The sequence below is a fragment of the Hyaena hyaena genome, unplaced genomic scaffold (assembly GCF_003009895.1).
Source record: "Hyaena hyaena isolate Hyena2069 unplaced genomic scaffold, ASM300989v1 scaffold_495, whole genome shotgun sequence".
In the NCBI taxonomy this organism is placed as follows: domain Eukaryota; kingdom Metazoa; phylum Chordata; class Mammalia; order Carnivora; family Hyaenidae; genus Hyaena; species Hyaena hyaena.
This window is the reverse complement of record NW_024081128.1, coordinates 396302-423711: the sequence shown is the minus strand read 5'-3', so window position 1 is coordinate 423711 and position 27410 is coordinate 396302. Positions and strand designations below refer to the sequence as shown.

At 45.1% G+C, this 27410-nt stretch overlaps 1 protein-coding gene across 6 annotated transcripts in view; it reads left to right on the top strand.

Annotated features, from left to right (window-relative positions):
• The window catches only part of FAM110B (family with sequence similarity 110 member B), a 152663-nt gene that overhangs the window by 77705 nt on the left and 47548 nt on the right, over positions 1-27410 (top strand). For 5 of the 6 annotated variants that reach the window (XM_039254612.1, XM_039254614.1, XM_039254617.1 and 2 more), the window contains exons 3-4: positions 5939-6062; positions 11456-11544. The gene's annotated coding sequence lies outside the window, so the exon portion shown is untranslated. The remainder of the gene's footprint in view (positions 1-5938; positions 6063-11455; positions 11545-27410) is intronic. The other variant, XM_039254616.1, reaches the window with a different exon arrangement.

Sequence of the window (27410 nt, the reverse complement as noted above, 5' to 3'; positions counted from 1 at the left end):
CAAATGGATGCCTTCCTGAGAATGTTGTGTTTGTGAGTTAGATGCAAACTAAAATGACCTTAATGAAGATTTTTCTTAATCTGATGTTCATTAGGCATGTAAGTGTGCTTTTTGCATCAGAATTTCACAAGTTCCTTATGTTACCTTAATCATTTAGTTTCTCAGGTTTTTTGCACTACCATATCCCAGCTCTCTTCTTAATCCTGTCGGCTTGCACAGAAGCTCCTCAGAATTAAGTGTGTTCTTCTTAATTTGAGCCACGTCATCTGAATGTTGAGGTTACCATCCTTTTAACAGGTGTGAAAGCTCACCTCCAGGGAAGGAACCTTGCTGCTTCTTATGCAAAATTAGCATAAATAGGAAGGAGTAGGAGGCCCATCTTCCTGAAGGTGGACAAAGTCATGGCTGGTTAGTTTCAGAACGTGAGGAGGTCTGGGGGCCGGGCAGACCTTGTACTTGTGCTTCCTGGGGTCAGGGTGCTAGATGTTAGAGACGGTACAGAAGGGTATAGACATTGCCAAGGTAAATTTTGTCTGTATAAACTTCTTTGAGGGTTAGCCCCGTACCTAAGAAATTCTTTGTTCTCGGGGCTCCTGGGTGGCTCAGTTCGTTAAGCGTCTGACTGGAGCTCAGGTCATGATCTCACTGTTTGAGTTGGAGCCCCACATCTAGCTGTGCTGACAGCTAGCTCAGAGCCTAGAGCCTGCTCTGGATTCTGCCTGTCTCTCTCTTTCTCTTCTCCGCCACTCATGCCCCGTCTTTCAATTAAAAAAAAAAAAAAAAATTCTTTGTTCTCTTCTTCCACCAGTGACTTCTCACCTCTGGGCCTGAGAAGCCAGTTACATTCTTGGGTAAATGAGCATGATAGGGCTAATCCCAGGGCAGTATTGACCTATGATTAAGCCATGTCAAAGTCCAAAGTCCTAACCGCAGTGGTCCATTGGGTGGGTCAGGGTGGCAAACTGTAAGAGAGGCTGAGAGCATATGGGCCCTCATAGGTTTGTTATAGGGGGTACAGCAGGAAAGGGGCCCAAGGAAATGGGGAGAGGGGCCCCCTGGCAAACAATCCATTCAAGCACTAATGTCAAGTACCACTGACTGGTTCTGTCCAGCCATGCACTCGTGGGTCCATGAGGGTGGTTGGGCTGCGCTGGGTCTTCATTTACAGACAGATGCCGTGAGTGCAAGGATTTCAGAGATGCCTTACTATGCCAGCAACCGCTCGCCATTCAAAGCAAGCCTCCATGACAGCTCTTGGAGCTAGCCGCCCATCAGATTCACAACTCCGTAGCTGTCTCACTGTTCCCTACCCTTCTACCTCTCTTCACCAGTTCTATAAAATAAGAATCACTGGAAGAAAAAAAAAGAAAAAACGATGGCGTAGGCAAGGCTTTGCGAAGACACTCCAGGATGCACAACCAGTTTGTAAACCGAGCCCCACTGAGGAGACTCACACAGTCTGCTTACGACGGCTGGCAAGATGGCCGCCCAAACATAATCATCTTTCTCAGCTGGCCCACACAGCGGCTTCTTGCGTCGAGGCACAAAGGAACATCTGAGGCCCTATGTCCACAGTGGGGTCACTTCAGGGTAAACAGGATGGTGTGCTAAGCATCTGAATGAAGAGGGGTGAGGACTGCACGCGGTCCTTGGAGTGGGTGGGGTAATTTTCAGTGGCCCGTTTTGGTCTTTCCCAGCCTGTCCATGTCACACCTGTGTCAATCACCTGAATGCCATATTCTAAAAAGAAAGAAAGAAGGGAAGCAAGAGAAGGAAGGAAGCAAGAGAAGGAAGGAAGGACGGACGGACGGAAGGAAGGAGGGACGGCCAGCCAGTGTTTGGGTGGTATGAACAGAGAAGGAAGGAGCACTATACTTCCTAACTACTCGAATGCTTTTCTACCAATTGTCCTACCCCTCGTAGCCAGAGGAGACCTTCACCGCCTGGGCAAGCTTTTCTTTCCCTTGGACTTGGCAGGTGGTGGTTTGCTAAAGCTCTTCATAGGCTCTGGGGGGGAGCTGATTCTTAGCATCCCTGCCCAGTTCCATGCACAGTGACTTCATGGTGGTGGGTGGCTTGAAATCCCATGATGGAAATGCTACGGGTCAGAACCACACCATCCCAGGCTGGTGGCTTCGATACTGGCCAAACTGCACTCCATGTGGCTGGGATCCGTGGCACGTCTTGGACCACTAATCAGCTGCTGGCCCTTGCTCCCTTCCCTGACAGGGCTGGGAGAGGAGAGCTACACTGGGGCTCCCCGTCAGCCAAATGAGAGACTCCCCAGTCATGGAGGCCCAGCTTGGGAGCAGTCCTCCCCACGGAGGAAACAGATTTCCTCGACCCCTTGCAGCGAGTTAGAGTCTGACAAACAACCACAGTCCAAGACACTTCTAATCAGTCTAAAGTTATCCAGGAGCCATAGACTTAGAAAGAAGCATTTTTAGTATGCGAACTCTGGTTTCTTCTCCAAGGGAAGGAGAAAACTAACAGAACTCTGTATGGAAATCCTTGACACTTGGGCTTTCCTCTCCTCATTCTCCAAGGTTAGAGAATCAAACCAGAACTTGAGGGATTCCGTTCAGGGAGGTTGGTGTCTGGGGTTGGGGTGGGGGGGTGACTTCCCCTCCGTGTCCAGTCTGGCAGATGTGAGATGCATGCGTTTTTGTTCTTGGTGCAAAAAAGGGCAAGCGAAGGTTTTGACCTGCAAGGTAGTGGGTACCTGTTACTCCAGAAAGAACTGAAAAGGAATCGGCAGTCCTATTTTCAGAGGGCTTGGACCAAACTCTCATTCTTCTGATGTATGCTGTTTCTTCTTTTTTTTTTTAATATTTTTTTTAAATTAAAAAAATATTTTTATTTATTTCTAGAAGAGAGAGAGAGAGAGACAGTGTGAGCAGGGGAGGGTCAGAGAGAGAGAGGGAGTCACAGACTGAAACAGGCTCCAGGCTCCGAGCTGGCAGTCAGCACAGAGCCCGACGCGGGGCTCGAACCCACGAGCCGCGAGATCATGACCTAAGCGAAAGTCGGACGCTTAACTGACTAAGCCACCCAGGCGCCCCTGGTGTATGCTGTTTCCAGCTGTGTCTCCATGGCCCCCCTTTGTCTTCCGGCCCCACCAGCCTTTCCAGAACCTTCACACGCTCTGGCCCTCGTCCACACTCCAGCCAGAAGACCACACTTCAGCCACAGACCATTCACTCCACCCTCACTTATATTATGACTTACATGCTTTCACAGCAAACCCCCCCCACCCCACTTCACAACAATTTACCGCCATCGTGACTACTCGTTTGTTAATGACACTTAATGTTTATCTCCCTCTTTAGAATGGAGGCTCCATCAGGAATCCAGACACTCTGGTTCTCTCCCTGCACTTGTCAAAGTCCAGCACAGTCTTTGCACATAGTAGGCGTGCAGATCATTCCTGAATGATTTTTCAGAATCAGGGATGAGTTGACGAACGTTCAAAGACAACAGTGTGCCCCCCAGAGGTTAAAAATACGTATATATAGGCTGACCTAGCTGTGTGGCCAAGTAAGAAAGATTACCAATTAACTTTTCCTCCGTTTCCAACAAATACTGGTTCTAAACATGTTGAAAGATAAGACCGAAGAAAGGACCGTCGCTTCCGTCTCTTAGAAAGGGCCTGTTGAATGCGTGTACAAAACAGGCATGAGAGAAATTAATCAAACAGCTTTGTAAAGTGCCTTTTTTGAGTGAGCAGCCTGTTAAATGAAGGGGAAGGCAGAGCTGTTCGAGGTTTCCTCGATAAATACCTGAAGTGTTACTAGTCTGTATCCCGGCAGTCTCGAGGGAGCGGTGCCTTAGGCCAAATCACTGAAGCCAATTCCTCTTGGAGTTTTAGCTCCCGATCGCGCTTTGATAATTCCGTGGTCCATGCTTCCGTAATGCACGCAGCAGTGCTTTCCTGGAGCAGACTCAGCTCCATCCTACGTCCCCCGAGTTCGTGTCTGTGTGTACGTTTCTACACACTTTTCACTCTTCAGTTTATGGATCATGAGTTTCTGTGTTCTCCCTTGAAGTTCATGGGCCACGCCGTCCCTTTCGCTAGCTTATTTCCCAAAGACCGGTGGATGCAAAATGATCCATAGGCAGGATTCCTTTTCCATGGCTCCTGATTAATCCTCAGGGATATACGGTTCCTTAGAGCAAATCATAATGCCTTTTGAGAATGTCTGCTTTCTATAAAGGGTTTCAAATAAAAAGCAGAGTGAAGTAAAACTATAGAAATGAGAAGTTTGCACGGTGTCGTTGGATCAGAACTTAACTGGTAGAACAGACCAGTTTCTGGGAATTCCTGAAAGAAGTCTTAACAGATTTGATAAATATCCTCCCCGGATGGTTAATTTTGTAGAACACACAAGAAAGATATGACTTTCGGGGAAAACAAATTTTAAGTAGACTGCAGGGACAAACATTGCCTTTGACTCACTGACTTCTTTCCTCTCCCCTTCTCCCATACATTTGTCGTTTTAAATTTAATCAAACTGCATTACCAACTTTCCCCAATATATATTCCATAGAAAACACTTGTGGAATGTATATCCTATAATCTTTGTTGCAAGTCGTTAATGAAATACAATTATGTGCCCGTCATTTCCTGAAAAGTCCTTTTAAGATCGGTTCGTGTAGAATCCAGTGAAATTGTAGCAATTACATAGGCAAAAAGTTCTTAAGAAGGAGTAATAATTTTTGTTACTAGAGTGAATATAATACTGATTCTCTGTGATTAATCAAGTCTGCCATTAGCTTGTCATGGTTAATTCTAAATGGGGTTTCTGACAACATTCTACAGTGGAGAAGTGTTTAGGTACTTTCTTGGAGCAGTGCGATGCTGGAAAAGAAGGTAAATAATAGGACATAACGAAAAGATTGCTGCTATTAATAATAGCTTGATTCGAACTCCCTGCGTGCCAGGCGCCGTGCTAAGTGCAAATAGCCCATTGACAAGAATCCTGCACTGTGTCTCTCGGTATTGCCACTGAGACACAGAGGCATCCAGTCACTTCCCCAGTCACAAAGGTAGGAAATAGCTGATCCAGAACTTAAACCCAGCCAGTTTGACACTTAGATGTATGCCCTTTGGCTCTGCATCAACCCGCATCTGATGGGATTTGGATTCTAGAAGTAATTTTACCATGAAACTATGAGGTGGGCACATTTATTTAACTTTTGCTTTTAGAATGACTCCTGGTATCCTTTTCCATCTCTTGGAGCTCTGAATTAATAATAATACATGGTAAATAATAAATAAATAATAAATAATCACTAGAATCAACATTATGACCTTTGACACCTTGATTAGCCCTTTTCCACTATGGATAGAAACGTGCCTGGTATTTCTAATGCTGTTGAGAGATTAATTAGCACTTTAGGGCCAACGAGTGGCAAATCGCTACCCCGGGGTAAATAACGTGAGACTCTGATTTTATAGGACTTGGATTTTAATATCCTCCCGGTATCGATTTTATTATTTCTCAGTGCTGGAATCTGTTAAGTTTAAGTAAGCTGCCAGGTGCTCTACACTGATTTCACCACTCTTTTGTTTCTCGAGATGGGAGAAAACACAGGGTTGCACTTTTAAAAATCACTGATCGTTTACAAGGTGATGCATTAATCTTCTGAATGACAGGAAATCAAGAGGATCCTGTCTGTGGGGGTTAATTTATTAAAATTTAATGTGCTCATGTGCTTTGCTCCAAGAGCTCCGTGCTAGCAAACTAGCTATAATTAGATTACCAGCCTGCTAAGCGCTGGTGACAGGCTGCGCCTCAGAGAGCATGTGCTGGACACTGCATGAACCTCTCCTCATTGGTTGCTAGCACGGCTGCTCGCCAGTTTGATAGGTTTCCACAGTGCTCTTTATGCTGCATCGGAGACATAGATACAGAGATACTCTCCTGTGTTCTTGCAGCGGTGGAGGTGCCCGGCTGGGAACCGTAAGGAAGGCACCAGAGAGAAGGTGTCCGTCTTTGTTGGCGTGCATCGGAGGCACTGGCCGCCGGCTCCGGAGCTCCGCGAAGAAGTTTCAGTTCATGGTAATTACTTTGAGGCTTTATCTCCGGAAAAACAGGGCCGTGCATGAAATGAAGCGTGCTCGTCGCGTCATCTGGTTAATTTGCTCTTGCTTTTGTTAATATCACTCGTACTCTGGCACTCCCGGACTGTCCTGTGTTCTCCCGGAGAAGGCTTGGCTGGTAAACAGCCACCCTGTTCGCGAAGGAATATTGTTTTTACCTGGATTCAAGAATGCCTGTGGTGGGGAGTGATTTTTATTGGTTATCTTCTGTTTGGGAAAGTCCGATGTTGTCTCAATTTAGGTGGCCTTTGGAGGTGCGTTGCAGTAGCTGGGTGACTGTTTGCATGGAGCCCAGACTCTCATGAATAATGAGCAATCAAGGAGAGTTCAGTGAAACACACTTGAACGAGGACCGGGCAGCGATTCCCCTGGTGTGGACGCAGGGTCTCAGCAGAAGTAATGAGCTATTGTTTCTTCAGAGACGCGCGCCGCCTTCATTTTGGGTGGCTTTCTTTGTTTCACCTTTTGTAGTTTCCATTAAGCCTTCTTAACGTGGAGACCATGAGCGTATCCCATTGTGCCAGAAATATGTATAGGTGCGTTTTCAGCCGTGCCAAAGAGAGAATTTTTCACTCGGGGCTTTTGTTCCGCAGGGATGTTAGGTTGCTTTCGGAGTTGAAATGAAATCACAGGAAGGTGCGGTTCTTACCACTTTGACTGAGGTCTGACAGCATTTGAACATTTCTATTAACGATCGCCTGGACTGTTTCCCAAATCAGACAATAAAGAATCTAAGATCGTGTTGGAAAGGTGGTACAGCCTGGAGGAAAAATATCTAAGTGGCCAAGGCTGCGCTTAAAGAAACCCAGGCCAACGCAGCATGAGTTTTGGTTTCTCAGCGTACCTTCGCCAGAGAGTTGTGTGATACCGGAAGAACCCCTTGTTATCATTAGGTCCTCAAACTTAAAAATTGATGTCCTTCCCGTCACCGGCTGTGGTGACCACAGAAACTTGTGTATTGACTCACCAGTCACACGGCTGGCCGGCTGCCACCATGCGTCTGCTCTCAGTGGAGAGCCCTGCTGATATCTGAAGGCTGTCAGGGATTATTTCCCTGCCCCTGGAAAGCCAAGCAGTGCTGTTTAAGTATTTTGTTAAAATAACTGCTTTGATTTAAAGCTACAATCCGACTGTAGGGCTTCTGTCTATTTCCGTAGAGGAAAACTTCAGAATACCAACTGTGCTTCACTCCCCCCCCACCCCCTAGATCCCCTCCCTGGTCTACCCTGGAGTGTAATAAATTGTTGAATGTAAGATTTCTCTCAAATAACTGTTTTAAGAAAGAATACAGAAGATGTTAGGAAGGGTGGTCATTTATTGTAACACGGTGTCATCTGCAGTAAGAAAGTTTGAATGTCATTCATTGGAATGTAGGGTCTCTCTGTGACCCTAGGCAGTCTGCGGCGTTTCGGTTTTAAGACCCCACGTGTCATGGGACGGACGTGGGAAGGGTCACCTACTTCCTGTTTGGACTCCCTCCTCCCCCAACGTTTGGACTCCCTCCTCCCTCAACGCCAGCCACGCCTGGTTCAGACTTCAGAAGTGTGCGTGGCCGTGGCAGGAGCGCAGTGTGTTACCGTGATCCTGCCCCCCTTCACCCAGCCCGAGCCCTCTCTCCAGTCTCAGCCCTGCGTTCTTCGCCTGCCGTGCCTCCTGCTGCACGTGTGGGAAATCACCTGCATTTGACAGTTGGGCCTGGACACTCATTCGGGGAAGAATAAATGGATGCACTTTTATAACTGTCTCTCCCTCTCCTCCTAATCCCCTGACATACTCCCTTAATGACCTTAGTCTTCACAGAATTTCCAGGAAGGCAGCTGCCTTAAGAGTAAATTATTGTTGTCCTATATCACCATCGTCAACCCCCTTTTTGAGCACAGCCCCGATTTGCTGTGTGTCATTGGAAGCTATAGGACATAGTTCTAAATGAGGTTGCTTCTCCAGGGTTGGATCTTAAAAGACTTGCTGTGTCTAGAAGGAACTTCTTAAAAATGTGATGTAAATATAAATGTGCATGGATATTGTGTAATGTACTATGATCCCAAAGGGCCCTTTAACATATACTAAAGGGGCATTTTGAAATAGCACTAAATAAAATGTTATTTCTCTTTTCTCGGAGTAACAAACCCTGTAATTTTATCTTCAGATCAGTTACAACTTTTTTACTACGTTCAGAGGAATCTTTATGTACTTCTGAAATAAGAAGGTAAAAGTAAGGTTTTTAGACCCTCTAACATTTTATTCTGTCCATCCTCGTAATTCTGTCGCTCTTTACTGATGAGAGAATGACATTTCTGACCAGTCAAAAATAAGTCCCGTTAACATGAACTAGAATATAAAATGTATAATTTTTTAAATCAAAACATCAGGTGGTACTTCCTGACTTTTTCTCCTAGGGCTCGTAATCATAGCAGAAAAAAATGGCATTGAGTTTAAAACCAAAAAGTCATTCCACGTAGAATTGGATATGCCACAAAGCACCTAGGCTGGTCCTAGCCTGAGAATAATTGTAAAAGAAGGAGCAAGGTGCAGCACGTGGCCTTGGACGTGAGGGTTGTGGTATGGCACCTCGAGGTGGCTTTCCAGCTGGATGTTTGGGCACCTGTGACACTAAAAAAAAAAAAAAAAAGAGGGACAGACATCTGTCCTTAGCAATTGATTAATATCTCAGGATTGACCCCCCCCCCCATTTTCCCGGGTTGGAAAAATATTCAAAGAGACACGGGGCTCTCTTTTAAGAATATTTTCTTTTTTTTCATTATTTTATTCTGTAATTATGTGCACCTACCAAGTGCTAGGTTCTGTGCTAAGCATTAGTGAGAGAAAGATAGAAGACACAGCTCTGTTGTAGAGGAAAGACGTGAAATAAATAATAATAAGGGATATGAGGCGAAGGGAGCCATTTAGGTTGGCCATACCAAAGAGGTGTGACCAGGTCTTCAGAAAGGGCAGGGAGGGAAGGCTTCAGGAGAAGGGAGATGGTCACGGCTGGTCCCTGATCCAGAACTTTCTGCCACTCATCTTGCACCATGCCCACTAGAGCTTATGTCCCGTAGGAGTTATTGTGGGCCGCAGATCTGTTCCGAAGTTTATATTGACTTTGGGTTTCACTACGTGGTCTTATTTGTGATCTGTAATAAACATCATAGATATAAACTATCATTTTTTTTCCTCCTAAACCTTTTCAGAACGCACGCTGGATTGCTGCATGGGACTATTTTTGGGGGTTTTGGTTTTTGTTATTTAATTTTTTAATATTTTTTATTTATTTTTGAGAGAGAGAGAGACAGCATGAGCAGGGGAGGGTCAGAGAGAGAGAGGGAGATACAGAATCTGAAGACAGGCTCTAGGCTCTGAGCTGTCAGCACAGAGCCTGATGCAGGGCTTGAACCCACGAACTGTGAGATCATGACCTGAGCCAAAGTGGACTCTTAACTGACTGAGCCACCCAGGTGCCCCGGGAGTATTTTTGTTTTAATAGGTGGGATTTTAAAAAGATTTTTTGAAAGTTTTCCAGTAATTTAAACGTACCCACTAATTTAAAACTTCATCTTAAAGGAATCGCAAAATACTTTCATTACTGTTGCATTCCCGAGCAATTCAGTGACTACTGTTGCAACTAAGCGCCTTGTCAGAAATTTTCTTTTGCTATTGGACGCCTGTGGGCTCATTTATTTAAGTCATTTATTTTGCACATGCTCATTAAAGACCAGCTTGTAAAATTGGGGCTTGGATTGTAACACGTGCATTTGGCCTTTCTGTGATTAAGGCCCTCTGCTTTCCTTTCCTGATACATCAGATTGAATTTAGACGTCTTTTAAATCTTGCCAAATTTGGTGGGAAAGTCCCCTTGAGGGACAACAAGTTTGTGTTCGATCTTCCTACCAGTGAACCTTCTACGTGAAGACTTACTGCATTTCCGATATTCTTTTATATATATATATATATATTTATTTATTTATTTATTTCTAGGAGAGAGAGAGAGACAGCGTGAGCAGGGGAGGGTCAGAGAGAGAGGGAGATACAGACTCTGAAATAGGCTCCAGGCTCTGAGCTGGCAGTCAGCACAGAGCCCGACGCGGGGCTCGAACCCACGAACCGCGAGATCATGACCTAAGCGAAAGTCGGATGCTTAACGACTAAGCCACCCGGGCGCCCCCATTTCTGATATTCTGGACCAGCAGTCAGACAGGTCTGCAGTGTTTTGCTGTAGTCGGGCCTTCAGACCCACTTCTTCACAGTCGTCTAGCAGCCTTGACTTCTCCCTGCCCTACCCCTACTGCCCCTCGCCCTGTGGGACGTATTCTCTTTCAGAGCTGGCCTGCTGGCCTCGGGGACACAGCCCCCTTCTGTCTCCTGCCTTGAATTGTTTCTTCCCAGGCTCCTTCTTTTCTGCCCACCTGACAAGAGAGATTCTCCAAAGTTCTGTCCTTCATCACCTCTGACACCTGTTTGCCACTGGTTGGTTTGTCCATTGCCACAGACTTAGCCGCCACTTCTGCGTTCCCGCATGTCCCCTGCCCCAGTCCTAGCAGCCTCCTGGGCTCCCTGTGCCTCAGGGCCCTGGCTGCCCCCTCTACCTGGCGTGTGCCTACCCCGGAAGATCCCCGGCCGGCTCCCTCCCTGCCTTCAGATGTCTCCAGCCGCCATTGTAGTGGGACATTCTGAGAATATAGCCTCCCCTCTCTGGAATGTAAACACTCAGGTCAGAGATTGTTCCCTTCACCCACAGAGTCTAGAACAGAACTTGGTTCATAGAAAGTGCTCAGCTAGTACTTGAGGATGAATGAATGGATGAATGAGTGAATGAATGAATGAATACTGTCATGGGGGCGTGGCGGTGCAGGTGAGGGGTGCTTCCGTGGCTGTGGGGAGCTCTGCTCCAGCCAGCTGCGGGGTTTGTGCGAAGCCCCTTACCCAAGGGGGGCCCATTTCCTCTTCTGAAGAGGGGGCTGTCTACCAGATGGGCCCTGGGGCCATTTGAAACAGCGCACACCCTATCAGACCTCGGGTAGACTCAGGCTCCAGATGTGCGTAGCGGCCCTTCCAGAAATGAGATGACGCCCTGTCAACCTTTCTTTCTGTGACTTCTCACAGCTCAGTGTGCAGACCCTTCTAGATCATTGCTGCCTATGGTTCAGTGTCTCCCTCAAAGGGGAGCTGAAGTGGGCGGAACCCTTCGCCTCTAAATGAAGTGAACACCTTTTAGTGTACCTACCTGTTTGTTGCCTGTTTTTGTAACGTATTCACCCATTTTCAAAAGAACTGTCATTTTCCATTGCCATGTATATTTAGCAGCCTGCCTATTTCTGTCAAATAAAAAAGCAATAGCAGTTTTTTCTCTCTTTTCAGATATTACGTGCCGCGGAGAGTAGCTTAAGATAGACAGGATTCCCTGTGACTTCTGCCTGCCATCTGTAAACTACTCGTTCCTCTTTCAAGTAAGTACATTGCTTAGTTTTGACCCATTCTGAGCATTGATTCTCCCTGAAAACCTGTGACATTATTATATTAAGACAAAGAAGGTGAGAGGCTGAGGTTGCAGATATTTTGCTGCACCCCCAAAAAAAAGAAAAAGGAAAAACAAATAAAAGGAGTCCCTATCTCGGAGGTCTCTACCAGGAATAAAGTAATAGTAACCATGATTTACTTTTGCTTTTCCAAGGGTTTCCATGGTATGTCTTCTATGTATCTGCTTAGTAGTTGTGGTTTTTTCAAAGTCCATGTTATATTTACCAATATTCCGTGATCAGGTCCTCGGCAATCCATGGGTTTGAAGCCAATATTAAAAAGTGGACATCTTTGGGGCGCCTGGGTGGCTTAGTCGGTTAAGCGTCCGACTTTCGCTTAGGTCATGATCTCGCGGTTCGTGGGTTCGAGCCCCGAGTCAAGCTCTGTGCTGACTGCCAGCTCAGAGCCTGGAGCCTGTTTCAGAGTCTGTGACTCCCTCTCTCTCTGACCCTCCCCTGCTCACGCTGTCTCTCTCTCTCTCCTAGAAATAAATTAAAAAAAAAAAAACATTAAAAAAAAAAGTGAACATCTTTGTACTTTAATGAAAAGTACGCTGTCTGTGGTTGGAGAATGAAATGGTGTTTTCTGACGGGCCAGATGGTGTAGAGCCAGCCATAAGTGCCCTGTGAGATTTGGGGAGAGAGAGTTTTGCAGGCTGGCCTCCCAAAGGAGGCCACGTCCAGAGGCCAGAACCGAAATGCCAGCCAAGGGGCAGACCGAGAAGGCGCGGGGCAAGTGTTGGCGTATAGCCAACAGCTTTGGAAGTGTGCGTGCTTCATGAAGGCACTGCTGGCTATTTTGCTCCACATCCACACCACCCCACAATTCCTTCCTGGTCTCTGGAGCTGATGGAAAGCCCAGAAACATCCTGGAACCAGGCCCATTTTCCCATGAAGGAACCTAAGAAGTGGTTAACAGAGGTCAGGGTCCAGATAGTTCCTCCCTTTTCCAGAGGGGCTGAGAGTTCAATATCACCAAATGAGGACACTGAGAATGTTTAGGAAGTTGAGAGACAGCTCTCCAGTTAACTGATGTCTGCAGTGACTTGAGGTGGTAAAGAACAGCCCTCAGGAGAACACGGTCTTAACCTCAGCGCCATATTCCCGAGTCACCACATGCTCCAATTTGATTGACGGCCTTCCTCAAGCCTGTTTTCCAGCATCCATAAGAATTGGGCCGCTGCCTGTATAGTATGCCATGCATTGTGCAGTTTATTACTACATTATGCATGACTTTGTTGGGTAGATGTTACCACTCTCCAGGAACTTCAGAGTCTAATGTAGGCTGACAGGTAAGAACCAGCCTGTGCCCGGTGGAATTCTGCCATCTGTGGAGGGAGAGGCATTCCAGAAAAAGCCAACAGTGCCCCCCAGTGATACACCCTGAAATCCATCACTCATCACCATATTCCCTTTTCTTCGTATCCCGGATGTAAGAAATTCTGGTATGAAAGTCCCAGGCTCCTGTTGGCTGGAGGGAACTCCACATCCACCCTCCCTGGGTCTAGGGCTGTGGAATCCCCAGGATTTAGTGGGAATGCCTCTGGCAGGGCCTGTGTTCTCCACTCTTGCCTCATTCTAGGAGCCCACCCATCCCGATGTGCCCACAAGGGAGGGATTTTCTGGGACATGTGCTAAAAGCAGGCTTCCCAACAAATGGGCCTGTTGTTCTCTTCTATGATTCCCAAGACCCCTGCTCTTTCATACACATCTGAGTGATGGTAATTCCCAGTGAATTTACACCCTTGGTAGCCAAGAAAAATCTGAGGGATTAAGTAGACATGAGTGTAAGCTCAGCTCTACTGCTTCCTAACCCTGCGAATGGACTTGACTTCTCAGAGCCTCTGTTTCCCACATGCCAACTAGGATAACAGCAAGCTAGTAGGGGGTTGGAGAAGGCCAAAGACATAGCCGTGGGAGTGCCTGGTACAGCAGAGGCATGCGAGAAGTGGAGGAACGTCCTTTCTCCCTCCCAGACAGATTCTGGAGAAGACAGTCCATTACCGTCACAGCCATAACCATCTTGAGTTTGTCGATATTTATCAATATCCTTATTTAGCTAGGGCCTGCCTGGGAGAGATTAGAAAGGATTCAACCACATGACTCATTAGTGCAATGTCACCTGGGTTGGAGACGCTAATTCTTGGCCCTCTATTTAAGTCGGATCCCTGTGTGCAAGTTGATTTCAGTTGTTTTTATGTTAGTTTCCCCATAAATAAGATGGAAACGTTTGTTTAAAAAGCGCTCTGAAAGATCGTTGTGAAAAGCATAGTTTTTGTCTTCCTGTCCAAATGCTTTCAACTGTCTTTGGTGATTTTTGCATTTAAAATTTATTAAAACTTTGTTCTTTCTGAGTTCTTAAATTACAGACAAGTAACCTTATGAAGACCTAGGTACTCATTTGTCAATGTTTTTGACTATTACTCAGTACGTGCCTTTAACATTACATTGTTTTTAGAGTGCAAGGTGTGTCTTCTTAAAACATGGTTCCTTAAGTAATTAAGGAAACTAAAAAAGAAAAGAAAGGCATAAAATGACTTTGTAATGTTCTCTTGGTTAAACGTTTGAGTTTTTTCAACCTAGACTATGAAACCTCCTGTATAATGTATATGTAAGTCCTCAGGAAAGAATAAACACCAGTTTCTATGCATTAGCCACGTGATTACAATTTGAAGAAATCAGTTACAGTGTTCGCTTTGTTTTTAGTTTCTTATTATCTGAGTCAAACTTCAGTAACTGATAAGTCAGTTTCTCCTGGAAAGTTTTCCTTTTCTAAAACGTCGCTGGCGCAGATTTTTGTTCTCATAGCGCGAGTGCTAAGTACCTGAGAAATTGCCAGGAGCCAAAGCAACCTTTGCGTGCTTTTTTCGTGTGTGTTAAGTGGTCCTGACCAAAAACACGTGTTAGTTTTCCCCACATCGCTTTCTTTTCCAGTTTAGCATTTTCTAAAGGTGGTCCTCATAACGAACGATTTGTTCCTTGCCCGTGACTCATCCACCTTTCACGCCAGCATCTCTGACTTTTGCCTTTTCCCAGACCAGCTCTTTGCCAAGCAAATGACTCAGAGTTCAGGTTCCGCCGGCACAGTCAGGTGTGGCTCTCCTGAAGCCGGCTCGCTGACCTTGAGCAAGGTCTCCCCGGGGACCAGGGAAGCCAGTCACCGTAATGAGACCCACCGGGCAGCCCAGTAGAGCCAAGCTTTGACCTTGCTTGCTGCTTTAAAAAAAAAAAAAAAAAAAAAAAAAGAGGAAGAGGAAGGGCCTTCTCTGGAAAAAAGTAGCTAGGATGTTACTTGTTTTATTCTCCGTCACAAAAATCATATAGGCTTCTATGAGGTTAGACATAGGGGTCTTCTCCTCTCTAAAACAAGAGTCCTATACACAGAAAGTATAATTCTGTTTTTGAGGATCTAACACATGTTATGAAATTGAAGAGGCCACTACTGATTGCAATTTAAATTGCTAAGGTACCAGTTAAGTCATTTGGCATATTTGAAATGCTGTTTTTTAATCAAATGAAAGAAATTCTGTAAGTTGCTGTGTGCACATAGGTTGTTGTTAACTATTGGTGGCTATTACAGTATACAACAGTTCATTGTCAGTGTAGTCACTGCTTTTCTTTTTTTGTTTAAGCTTATTTATTTATTTTGAGAGAGAGGGAGAGAGAGAACCCCAAGCAGGTTCCACATGGTCAGCACAGAGCCTGATGCAGGGCTTGAAGTCACAAACTGTAAGATCGGGGCCTGAGCCAAAGAGTCAGATGCTTAACTGACTGAGCCACCCAGGTGCCCTTAGTCATTGGTGTTCTACAAAGATCAGAAGAAGAGTTAAGCCCGTGGTCCGTGGAAGGCACACCCAGGAGGCCCGTGCTGTCAGCATCCTGTGCCTTATCTGCAGTCTATACACTTGCCCTGCAAGATTAGAATCTTCATTGGGTGGAGGAGGATATAAGAACTGAAGAGGTTAAAAGTTCCTAACAAAGGGCAGCCATGTGATAAGATGCACTGGGTATAAAATCCCAAGTCTACCCCAAGCTCTTATTTCACCGCCTTACTAGACTTTCCATACCTGTTGATTTATTTATAATGCTTGTGTCATAAGTGGAATGGGCAAGATAGTTGAGGGTACTTGGACAGTGGGAAAGTGGAACGGGAAAGTCACAAGAGAACATGGATATCTTGTGGAATGTTAGAACCACCCCCTGGAAACCATGGGCAATCTTCAGTTAGAGAAGAGATGGGACTGAAAGGTAAAGAAATGAGAGAAAGGGGCTGTAACAAAACACCCATTAGAGAGCAGGGGATACATACGGAGCGATTGCATCTGTGTCAAGTAAAAAGCCGGACTCTCAAGTCCTTCACTTTTTATTCTCCAATCTGTTGAGTTTCTGCTCCATCATCTGGTGTGGACTGAGAAAAGCGTTCACACATTCTGACAGTGCAGGGTTCAGAGATGGAGGTTCCTCGGGACCAGGGGACGTGTGTCCTCTCCACACTGGTCTCTCTCTGCCAGAGCCTAGTGCTGAGGTCTGAATGTGTCCTCCACCCCGTTCATGTGTTGAAATCCTACTGCCCATGTGATGGTAGTAGAAGGCGGGGCCTTTGGGAGTTTCTTAGGGCATGAGAGTAGAGCTCTCGTGATGGGAGCGTACCTTGGTAAGAGGCTCCAGGGACATCCTTTGCCCTTTCCACCATACGAGGACACAGTAAGAAGCCTGCAGCCCAGAAGAGGGCCTTCACCAGGACTAACCATGCTGGCACCTTGAACTTGGACGTCTAGACTGCAGAACTCTGAGAAAGAAATGCTTATTGCTTACAAGCCACCCAGTGTGTGGCCTATTTGTTGTAGCATCCTTAACAGACTAAGACACCTAGGATAAAGCTGGCCTCTGCACGTGGCCTATGGATAGCGTTTGGACATACCTCCTCCCATAGCTTCACATAGCACTGCTCTGTCATCATCTTCAAATTTATCTCTTGCTTTTACTTGGGTCTCGTAGCTCTAAGTCTAGAGGACACATGTAAAGCTGAGCCCAGCTCGGCATCATCCTCAGACAAAGACATACGGTTTTTGCCCCGACCGTCAATGGAAGAAAGTTGCTTGGAAAGAAGCCCCATTGAGTCGCTGCTGGCTCTTTACCACGCGTTCCCAGGGAGGCATCAAGCTTGGCTGGCTTTTCCTCATGCATTAGACGTCAGCATCCCTCTGTCTTCAACACCCGACAACTCTGTTACTGACTTAGCCTCACTACCTCAGTCAGCCTGCCTCTGGTCTCTGCCGTCAGACCCGTCCATTTCACGAGCAGAAAATGTTTGTGCCAGCACTCTTTTCATCTTCTTTCTTCCCTGCTCCCAAACGCTCTTTTCCCCCAGGTACCCACAGATCAGATTTAAAGTCCAGAGCTGTGCAGCTAAAGCTGCCTCGTGGCTGGCCTCCCCACACTGCGGATCGCAGTCAGTATCTATTACTCTTCTCATGTTCCCTACATACGGGGCTCATCAGAACTCGTCTGCTTCTTCTTCCCCCCAATTCCTTATCAGCCCCTCATTCTCGGAGTCGAGGAGCTCCATTGAAACCCATTTCAAAAGTTACATTTTCCTTTAAAAAATGCTTTTTTTAAGCAAAATTCAAGAATTTCTCCCATTGATTCATTGATTCATTCATTCATTCAACAGATTTCTTCACGATTTAGTACACACCATGTACGTTTACAAGTAGTCTCCAAAGTATTCTTTTCTGTAAGCACTTGGAGGATTCTTAAATTATATGGTAAGTTTATTTAACAATTTTCTCTTACTGTAAAGAACGCAGGCTCTCAGTGGTGGTGTACGAGCCACCACGGGCATCCATCTGGCACCTTCCCTGAGGGGACATGGGCAGGCAGGGCTGAAATCTTAGAGAAGACTTTGGGACATCCTGCAGCTATCAGTACAGTTCCGTGGACTGATGAACTTCCTGAAGAGGGATAAAGTCATTTATCCATGCCGGAAGCCCTTCATGAAAATCACAGTTTCGTTCAACAGCACAGATTGGAAAGCCATTGTCAGTGATTAAATGCCCATAATAGAGTGACATCTAAGCTGACTTAAAGAAAACACAGTCGAGAGGAAAATATAGCATCTCTTCTGGAAGGTAACACAGACCTACTGGCAGCAAGAAGCACAAGTAGAAACTCAGTCAGAACCCCCCCACCCCAATTTATGAGGTGCAGTTCAACTTTCCTGTCCTGCGTGAAGACGTTGCTCTTTCCTAAATTCTTCATTATTTCACAGTTTACATTTCAAGTACTCATAGTCCCTTATGATCATGACTGTGTGTCATGTACTTTCTTCAGTCTTGGAGTACACATGGTGTACTTACAGTTACCTGATTTATGTCACACTCTAGTTCCCTCTGTTTCTTGCTAGTAGATTGTATAAGCAGTTGGAGGGCAGGAATTCTGTTTGAGCTCTGTGTCTTAGAATCCAGCACAGAATCTAGCAAACTCTATATAGAGGATCGAGAATAGTTGGTGGACTTGAACAGGACTCAAGGGCTTTCTCTGCATATCAAGGAAAGTCACTGTAGGTCTCTCATCTGCCTTTTTACACACTGAAACCAGGTTTCAACCCTCATAAAACATGAGATCGATTGGATGTAAATGTCTAATAATCATAAGGTGCTTTGAAATACAGTTGTCGTATTTAAGATTAATGCATGATATCAAGTGTCATTCACACAATGAGAAACCTGAGAATGTTGTAGATTCGGCACAAAGTGCCTGCATGCTCTGCAGACACAAGACATGACAGCAAGAGTGCTTAATGGGACCCATGACATCACTTCACCGAAAGACAAAGACACAGTCTACATGTAGGAAAAGGAAGGAGAAAAAGAAGTCAGAAAAAAGAAAGGAAAAGATGAGTTATTTGTAGTGAGTTGTATAGTTGAACATTATGGTAAGAACTTGAACTTAAACTGTAAGCCAGTCAAACTCGGGAGCAATCAAGGCATAATTAGCTTTATCAAAAGCCTCTTTCAATCTGGACACCTCTTCTGCATTTAAATAGGGTTTTGTTTACAAAATTTAGTTTAGATACAGTTCTGTTCTTTAACGCAAAGTCTGTGTTCCCTAGGGACTCACAGGTTCAACATTCAAAAGCTCAATTGTTTGTGCTTGGCCCCAAGTTCAATAATTGCCTTAACTTGCAATTTGGGGGAGGTACCACCTCAAAAGACGTACATCAGCGCTGATGAAAAATAAGGAGGGAGCACAGCAGTGCCTGCTGTTTTCACTCATTCCAGTTTTGCGTTCTGCCTGTGTGTTAATCCATTCACCCTTTTCTTTAAAAAAAAAAAAGAATCCATTGCCTAGTGCACCTGGGGACTTAGTGGGTATAAGAAACCTTCCCCACCCTTGGCACATGGACATTCTCAATCTTTCTTGTGAAGGGATAAAATCTTTATGTTCGAAAAGCAATTTTGAGAAGAGTGTCGGTTGCTCATCTGGGGGCCGGTTGTAAAGAAAATGTGAAAAGATCAAAGAGATGATGGATTTTAGGCAGAACGGAAGCCCTGATTACATGCAAGAAGAGAATGGCTAAATTGTGGGTAGCTCAGATCCACGACCTGTGAAAGATTCCAGAACTACTGAACTGCGTATTCGAACCTGTGGTCTAGTCTCATAGATCATAGAATAGTCTGTGAATGCCAAGGGTCTGTTCTCTGTGTCTTCTGAAACCTCACAGCTATCTTTCCTGAGAGGTGCGCTTGTGACCTAGACCTTGCTGGCTGACATTCATCTCATATAGCGGAGGCACAAAGGAGGAGGTGCAATGTATTGATAGTACGTACCCCAGTTAACAGACTAACATACTGTTTTCAAGCATCATTTTAAAGGCAGTTGACCCATTCATACGGTCAGAGTTTCAGACTTTAAGTGGTTTTATAAGATTCTCATGCTTGCTTTCCATCCACTTAGCAGTGGACTTGAATCTCATTTTTTAAAAAGCACTGAAGAGCTAAACACCTCTTCTACTCGACCACTCTTCGTCTTTCCCAGGTAGAGACGGGACTGTGAAGCTGTTCTTTCCATGTGTTAATGTGGATTACTTCCCAAGAGGTTCCACTGAGGCACCAGTGGGGTTTAAAAATACCTCATTGTTGGAATCATGGCAAATATCCCCACCCAGTAGCCTTAGATCCTAAGGATGGAGTCTTGTCAACATGGTCATCCCTGCTGAGCCGGGGTTGGTCTTGATACGTGACCGTGTCCTTGTTCTAGAACGCTGACAGCAGGCAGCAAAAATTAGGGAGAAGGCAGGGTTTCGTTTACTTTTCCTCTCCTGGTTCTATTTGTAGTTCATTTCATGCTATACCTTTAAGAATCCCCTCTCTTCTTTTCTTCATACAGTTTAATCAATGAGGAGATCTTAGAAAGCCAATACCCTCATTGATTTAAGATTTTGACCATTGGCTTGTTGCGGACTGGAAAGACACGTGCGTTTGTTCAAGTTGGGCCTGGAAAGGTTTTATACATTGGGAGTTTTTAGAGAATGTAATAAACTAGCTCGGAATACACCTGGAATATTTATTCATGAGGCATTTGAAGACTGTGTTCATTCCCTCTCCCCCACTGATGTGCGTTTCTCCACTTTGAACCTTCCCCAGAACTTGTCCCTGTTATGTAACGTGCTGCATTGAGCTTTCGCGTAGCCGATTCCTGCTGCATTCCTTGATGCTGCCCGTTTGCAGATGAGGAATTGCCAACTACCTTGCTGTTTGCCAGCCATGTACAGGGCTCACGCCTTCGTAACTGGCTCTCCAGCTGTCCTCAGCCAGTCTCTGGGAATGCCAGACCAAAGCAGATGGCCTCACTTGGAGCCTATAAGAGCATCTCTCATCTTTACCATCCTTTGGCCACTGAGCTTTTGATTAAGAGTTGCTAAAGTGCAATTAAGAAATACAGTATGAATATGTGACTTTAAGTCTCCCTAGGAAACAGCAAGTGATTACTTGAAGACACTTTATGCCAAATCTGCAGCATTTGTGGGTTTCTCATTGTACGAATGACACTTGACATCATGCATTAATCTTAAATGTAACAATTGTATTTCAGAGCACCTTAGGATTATTAGACATTTACATCCAATCGATCTCATGTTTTATGACTATTGAAACCTGGTTTTGAAATGCTGGCTGAAATGTTCTTTTTTTTTTTTTTTAATTTTTTTAATGTTTATTTATTTTTGAGAGAGACAGAGCATGAGTCGGGGAGGGGCAGACAGAGAGGGAGACACAGAATCCGAAGCAGGCTTCAGGCTATGAGTTGTCAGCACAGAGCCTGACAAGGGGCTCGAACTCACAGACCGCGAGATCCTGACCTGAGTCGAAGTCGGACGCTTAACCAACTGAGCCACCCAGGTGCCCCTGAAACGTTCTTATATTTTAAAGTAATAAGTAGCCATGTCATTGGCACTTCATCTCATACATAAGTAAGATCACCGTGTGCACTTCTTGGGACATTATGTTGAGAATGCTAGCTCTGTTTTAAACCCACGCATTATTGCTGTGTAAAATACTTTACGAACTGCCCTCTCTGATTTCTGGTCTGCTCACTGGTCAGTAACAGATAGTGATGCTCCCACAGTCCGTGGTAATGCTGGTATGTTTCCCAGTGAAGACAGTGGGATGTTAATGGACAAATACGGGGCACGAGCAGAAGGCTGTCGAACTGGTGTTTGACCGCATTTCCTAGGCAGTTTTCAGGGGCCGGTCAGGGGGAAGCCTTGACGCATCAACTCCCTGAATTCTCATCACAGGTAGTTGTTGGAACAGAGCAGGTGATCGGGGACCAAGAGACAAGCCCATGTCTGGCTGCAGGTGCAGCCTTCTCTTACACCTTGCCAGCGTGTGTCAAGAATAATGGTTCATGTGCCAGATGTCACACTTTGGAGCTGAATGTTTTCTTCCTATTTAGAAACCATACTCTTTGGGCAGATTAGATTTCCTGAAGGATTCTCTGAACAAAAACACTTCCATAGATGCCAACAAGAGTGCCACTCCAGGCTGTTTATTATGTCGTGGCCTCAAAGAGACCCATGCTCTCCATCACCTCCATCCTTATCCTGAAGGGGAGGAGGCTTGGGTGGATCTCCCTGGGATTCCAGTCATTGGGCTTTGCTTTTTTTTTTTTCCCCATAGACTTAACACATTTTACAAAGCACTTATGCTTTGAGGAGTGGGGGGCACTGTCCCCTCACCTTTATAGATGAGCAACAGAAGCACAGAAGGAAAGTGATGTCTCAAAGCAACATGGCTTATGACTGGAAAAGCCAGCCTGGGAACCAGTGTGTCTCCTTCTACATCCCAACTCTGAAACAAGACCTCTGCTGAGGGGGACTCATTTGCTCATCAGTAGAATGAATGAATTGAACCTTGTCCATGGTGTTCAGTACCGTTCCCTGGAGTACAGAGGTTCCCAGGCTGGTGCAGCATTGAGATGTGAGGCTCTGCCTCAGCCAAAACCACCGTTGTATCTATCTGGTTTACACCCCGTTGTTCCACACAGCCTTCACTTTAGAGACGACTTCTGCAGCTGCAAAAATGCTTTGAAGACTCACGAATGCCCAGGTTCTTACTACATTCTAAGCTCTACCCTTTAGGGCCCAGGGCCAACTTAAAAATCAATGAAATCAATATAAACATGCGTAAGTTGTCAGTGGGAAAGTATGATTTGGCTTATTAAATTAATTTACAGCCTTTCAACCATGTTTCTATTGGGTTAGGCCAACGGGGCTCCCCAGGAGAAAGACTCCCCAATATCTCACTCGATGCCACATCCCTCATCCAAGCCCTGGTCCTACCTTCTCTGAAGTTATGCTGTTTTCCTCGCCTGCCCAGACCTACCTGCATACTCCAGAGGGTACAGGTGATTTCAAATGCCCGATCGCTCCCTGCTCACCACTGTTCGCTGGCTCCCGTTACTTACAAGGTCAGGTTCAGGCCCCTTCGCTGCGGATAAAAGATTCCCCATGATGGTCTGGTTACCTCTGCTGTGCGTCTTCCTCCCCACCCCCAGCACACACACAGGGTTTCCCTGTAGGATCATGAAAGGACTCACAGCGTCTGTGAATACCAGGTTCTTAATGCTCTTGGCCTTGGGTTGAGACTGTTCCTGGCCTGACACTCAGCTTTAAGAGTCTGCTCAGACGTCATTTCTTCCGGGAAGGCTTCGCTGGCATTGGCTCTGTGATTTATCCCCACGTGCTCCTCTTGCGTGGTTTCACAGCTCTTACATACTTTATTTCTGCACTGAGATCAGATCTTTCAATTCCAGTAGTGTCTCTTTCCCTCTCTAATCTGGTCTCCTCAGTGACAAAGCCCAGGTATCAGTCAGTTTTGTATCCCTCATGGTTAGAATGGCACCTGGCTCGTGAGAGAGGCCCAATAAATGTTTGTTAAGGTGAAATAAATGAAAAAAATAAATTTCATTATAGTATATATTTTGAGCAGTGCCCAGAATATTAACAATTTACTTATAGAGCACTTGGGGGACTCAGTCGGTTGGGTGGCTGACTTTGGCTCAAATCTTGATCTCACAGTTCATGGGTTCGAGCTCTGTGTCGGGTTCTGTGCTGACAGCTCAGAGCCCAGAGCCTGCTTCAGGTTCTGTGTCTCCATCTCTCTCTGCCCCTCCCCTGCTCACACTCAAAACTACTGTCTCTCAAAAATAAATAAACATAATAAATTAAAAATATTACTTATTTTATACCCGTTAGAGTATGCTAGGATGAGAAGTAATTTCATAATTAATTTTAAAGGATAATCACACCTTTTGGTTTTTCCATTAAATCTGATGTTGCTATGTGCAAACATATATTCAGTGAGTTTGTGTGTAACAGTGTAATTTCCTGAATTACCCAGTCACTTCATAGCTGGCTTCGTTGTTTTACTGAGTTGATGAATTTCCAGTTGTCTCAAGGCCAAAATGTTTTCAAGTCACACATCCAGTTTAGAACTCCGATAATAAAATGACATTTCCAGACAAGATTCCCCATCTTCTGTAGTTAAGTTCTGAAGTCAACAAAACGCTCCTTTTTCTTTCCATAATCCACTGTCTGTATCCTTCAGTAGGGAGACTGTGTATGTTTCCTTTTATGGGATGCAATGAACACTTAGTGGTTGTTTTGTTTGTTTGTTTTAATGTTTGTTTATTTTTGAGAGAGTGAGAAAGAGACAGAGTGTGAGCGAGGGTGGGACCGAGAGAGAGGGAGACACAGCATCAGAAGCAGGCTCCAGGCTCTGAGTCGTCAGCGCAGAGCCTGATGCGGGGCTCAAACTCACGAACCTCGAGATCATGACCTGAGCCAAAGTCAGACGCTTAACCGACTGAGCTACCCAGGTGCCCCATGAACACTTGGTTTAATAAACCGAATTGTATGGTCCCCATTTTCCAAACTCTAGAAAGCCGTGATTGCCCATTGATTGCACGCATGAGAATTTATGTGACTGTCCCAAGAACACTGAACATTGCTTCCAAGTTATGCCTGGTGTTTGGTGCAGCCTTATCCTAAATGTGACGAGGAACAAGAGTTATGACCACGTTCCAAGGGGAAGTGATATTTTATCTGAAAACCATCAAGGACAGATTTTTCTGCTTTTCATGCTACCTTTCTGATCAGAGGGTTTACAAGATGAAACCCAGGCACCTCAACTTGCTACCTTGTAAATTTGATCCCTTGTAAATCTGCGACATTTCCCCCTGTTACAACAGTTTTATATTCCAGGTACATAAATACTGCCTTTGACAGGATCAGAGCCAGTGCCATGAATATTCCTTTCGCAGTAGTGAAAATGCTGCAGTTAAAGCGTTGAAGTTTTAGGATGACAATCGACTGGCCCAACAAAGGGCAGGGAGAAGCTAAAATAAAACCTTTAGAGATGAGTGGTTTTATTTCACATCAGCTCTGGGATCCTAATACTGTCTATCAGTTGCTGCCTTTGTGCATCATCCACGTGAATCGGTGAACTTCAGGGGATGATGATCATAAAGTATTTCATCCCGCGAAGGTCATCTGTGGCTAAGCTATAATCTCTACGGTTCTGAGAATGTTCCAGATCTCTGTCAACCTGATCATTTGCAGTGGGGATCGGTTTCGATGTTCACTGATTCTATTTGACCGCTGTTTCCCTCAGGGTAGTGCTTAAAACACTGTGCCTTAAATTCCCAGTAATTTAGTTTCACGGTTTGGTCTATTTGTGGGTGCCATAGTTTTAGGAGTTCTACTTTCCACAAAAAAAAAAAAAAAAAAAAAAAAAACCTAGAATAAAAGCTGAGTCCAAAGACAGTACTTTACAGCCCAAAGTACATTTCTTTTCTTTCTCTGGTCATTTTTTTCCGATTAACATCCATGGTTCTGCTTTGCAGTTATTATTCTATTTGGCATGATGAATAGGTTATGACTGAAACAAAGACAAAAATGATTATGGCAGTTTGACAACACCTTCACTGGGCGGGAGAAAGCCATAACCATCCTAACATTGTAATGATCTGACACAGATTAATTTGAGAAATAGATATAATATGGGTGTGCATTAATAAGGTTTACTTCTAAGCTGGTTATTCATATTAAAAGTTCACATAGCTCTTCTTTATTTTTCAATCAGGTGGTCATCTTTTAGAAGAAGGTGTTTCATAGAAGTAAAATACTACCAAAAGTAACTGCTACTTTAAAAACACACTTTTGCCATTAGAGCATCTTCTAGAACATTTTATTCTTTACACTTTTGAAATACGATTTCTGTGCTTCTCCCCAAATGTGTCGTTACCTTAGCAAGATTCAGGAGAAGACCTTCAGTTAATTAGTTTTATTCAGAATAAAGGCTAAGGTATCTGTATATGCTTCTGGAGAGTTCCTTTGAGAATCTCTCTGTTTTCATCTCCTCATTTATAAGATTGACCAGAGTTTTTCCCAAGGCCTCGCAAGAGACCCTGCCTCAGTTTTACTATTAACAATACTCGTAGCATCAGCGGTAATTATATATATATAGCAGCCGACATTTGTTGGATGCTGGCTATGCTCTTGGCCCCATGTTAAGCATTTACCTGGATTTTCCCGCTTTAACCTCACAACACGCCCTTGGTACAGGGGAGAAAACCGACGCACGCAAGTGCCATCCTTGTGCGGCCACTCTGCTTGGGGGCAGCCGTGCATTGTAGATGTGGCCTTGCTGTCACCCGTTCGAGTCAACCTGTGACCATACGACCTCTGTCATGGGCCAGAAGTTAATGCCGCTCCAGAAGGCGAACATCGTAAGACAAAAGAGGACATTTTCCTGCCTCACTCTCTTCCCGGAATTACATTTGAAGCAAAGCATAATGAGAACATGTCCTTTAGAAAAAATATCTCTAAGGAAGGCGCCCTTACTGAGGAAGCTGGGGTTGCTCGTTTCCGGCTTGTGGGGCGCCTACTGACTGCATTTGTCTTCCGTGGCTTTGGAGACCACGCTTGCCGCCTGATCCTTCTGATGGCCCCACGGTCGGTTGTCTGGCTGTGCTCACGTGGTCCCTGCTGGACAGTGGCCGCCCTGTGCTTCAGGTACATGAAGGGTGTGGCCCGTGTTGGGCACAGCCCCCCCTCCGTGAGGACTCCGCGTCAGACTCCTAGAGCCAGGTGTCTGTGCCCCACAGCGCGAATTAAAGTGAAATCTGTGGGCGCCTTTGTCACCGCCGTCCCTCCCTCACAGCTCCTGCCGATGGTCATTGACACACTGAAAAATGAATATCCTAGCAAAAGTCATAGTTGACCGTGACCCTGAAAACCCCAAGTGCAGGGCGCCTTTCTCCCCTGCGATCGCCGGGTTGAGGGGAATGTGTGAACTGATCTCTCTTTGGCAGAGCCGCCCGTTACCGTGGAAACAGGCGTACTAGTTTCTGAGCCCTTCTGTCTAGTTCCAGGAACATTAACTCTATACTAGTACTAAAAACATAAGCCTAAGATTCATAAGTGGCTTTTGAATATGTATAATTATTGAAAGAAAAGCGTTTGTTTCAAATTACAGATAGACTCTGTTCATCTCAGGAGTATTCCATGTGCTCTTATTAATAATAATGCTTCGCAGAAGCGGAGTAACGACGAGGAGACTGAGGTTCTCCTGCCACTAACGAAGCCTTCTTTTCCCCCATCGTAGTTTGGGTTTGGCGTTGGAGTCATCTGGGAGAACATACTTTTATTTAGTCATACTTTGCTGTTTATGTACTATTTTTGTCTTTTAAATCTCCACTTCGTTATGGAGACTTGCTATATTTATCCGGCGTACTGTCCTTGCACAGACAGGAGGAGTAACTGTTCACTTTCCCCCATTGACAGTAGCTTTTGGGTGAAGTGTTTATATTCCTTAATGAAAGTGGGGCGGGGGGCGCCTGGGTGGCTCAGTCGGTTAAGTGTCCGACTTCGGCTCAGGTCATGATCTCACAGTTCGTGGGTTTGAGCCCCATGTCGGGCTCTGTGCTGACAGCTCAGAGCCTGGAGCCTGTTCCAGATTCTGTGTCTCCTTCTCTCTCTGCCCCTCTCCTGCTCACGCTATCTCTCTCTGTCTCTCAGAAATAAATTTTTTAAAAAGGATTAATACAAAGTGGGAATAGTACAGAATATGCACAGAAATATTCAAGTTTATATAGTAATTAATTGTAATATATTAAATATTTAAGTGCAGTTCTTAAAAATGAATACTTAGGTTTAAAAAGTTGAACACAAGGAATTTTCAGTACTTAAATCTCTTTTGTAAACTCTGAGGAAAGTTTCTTTATTCATTCTG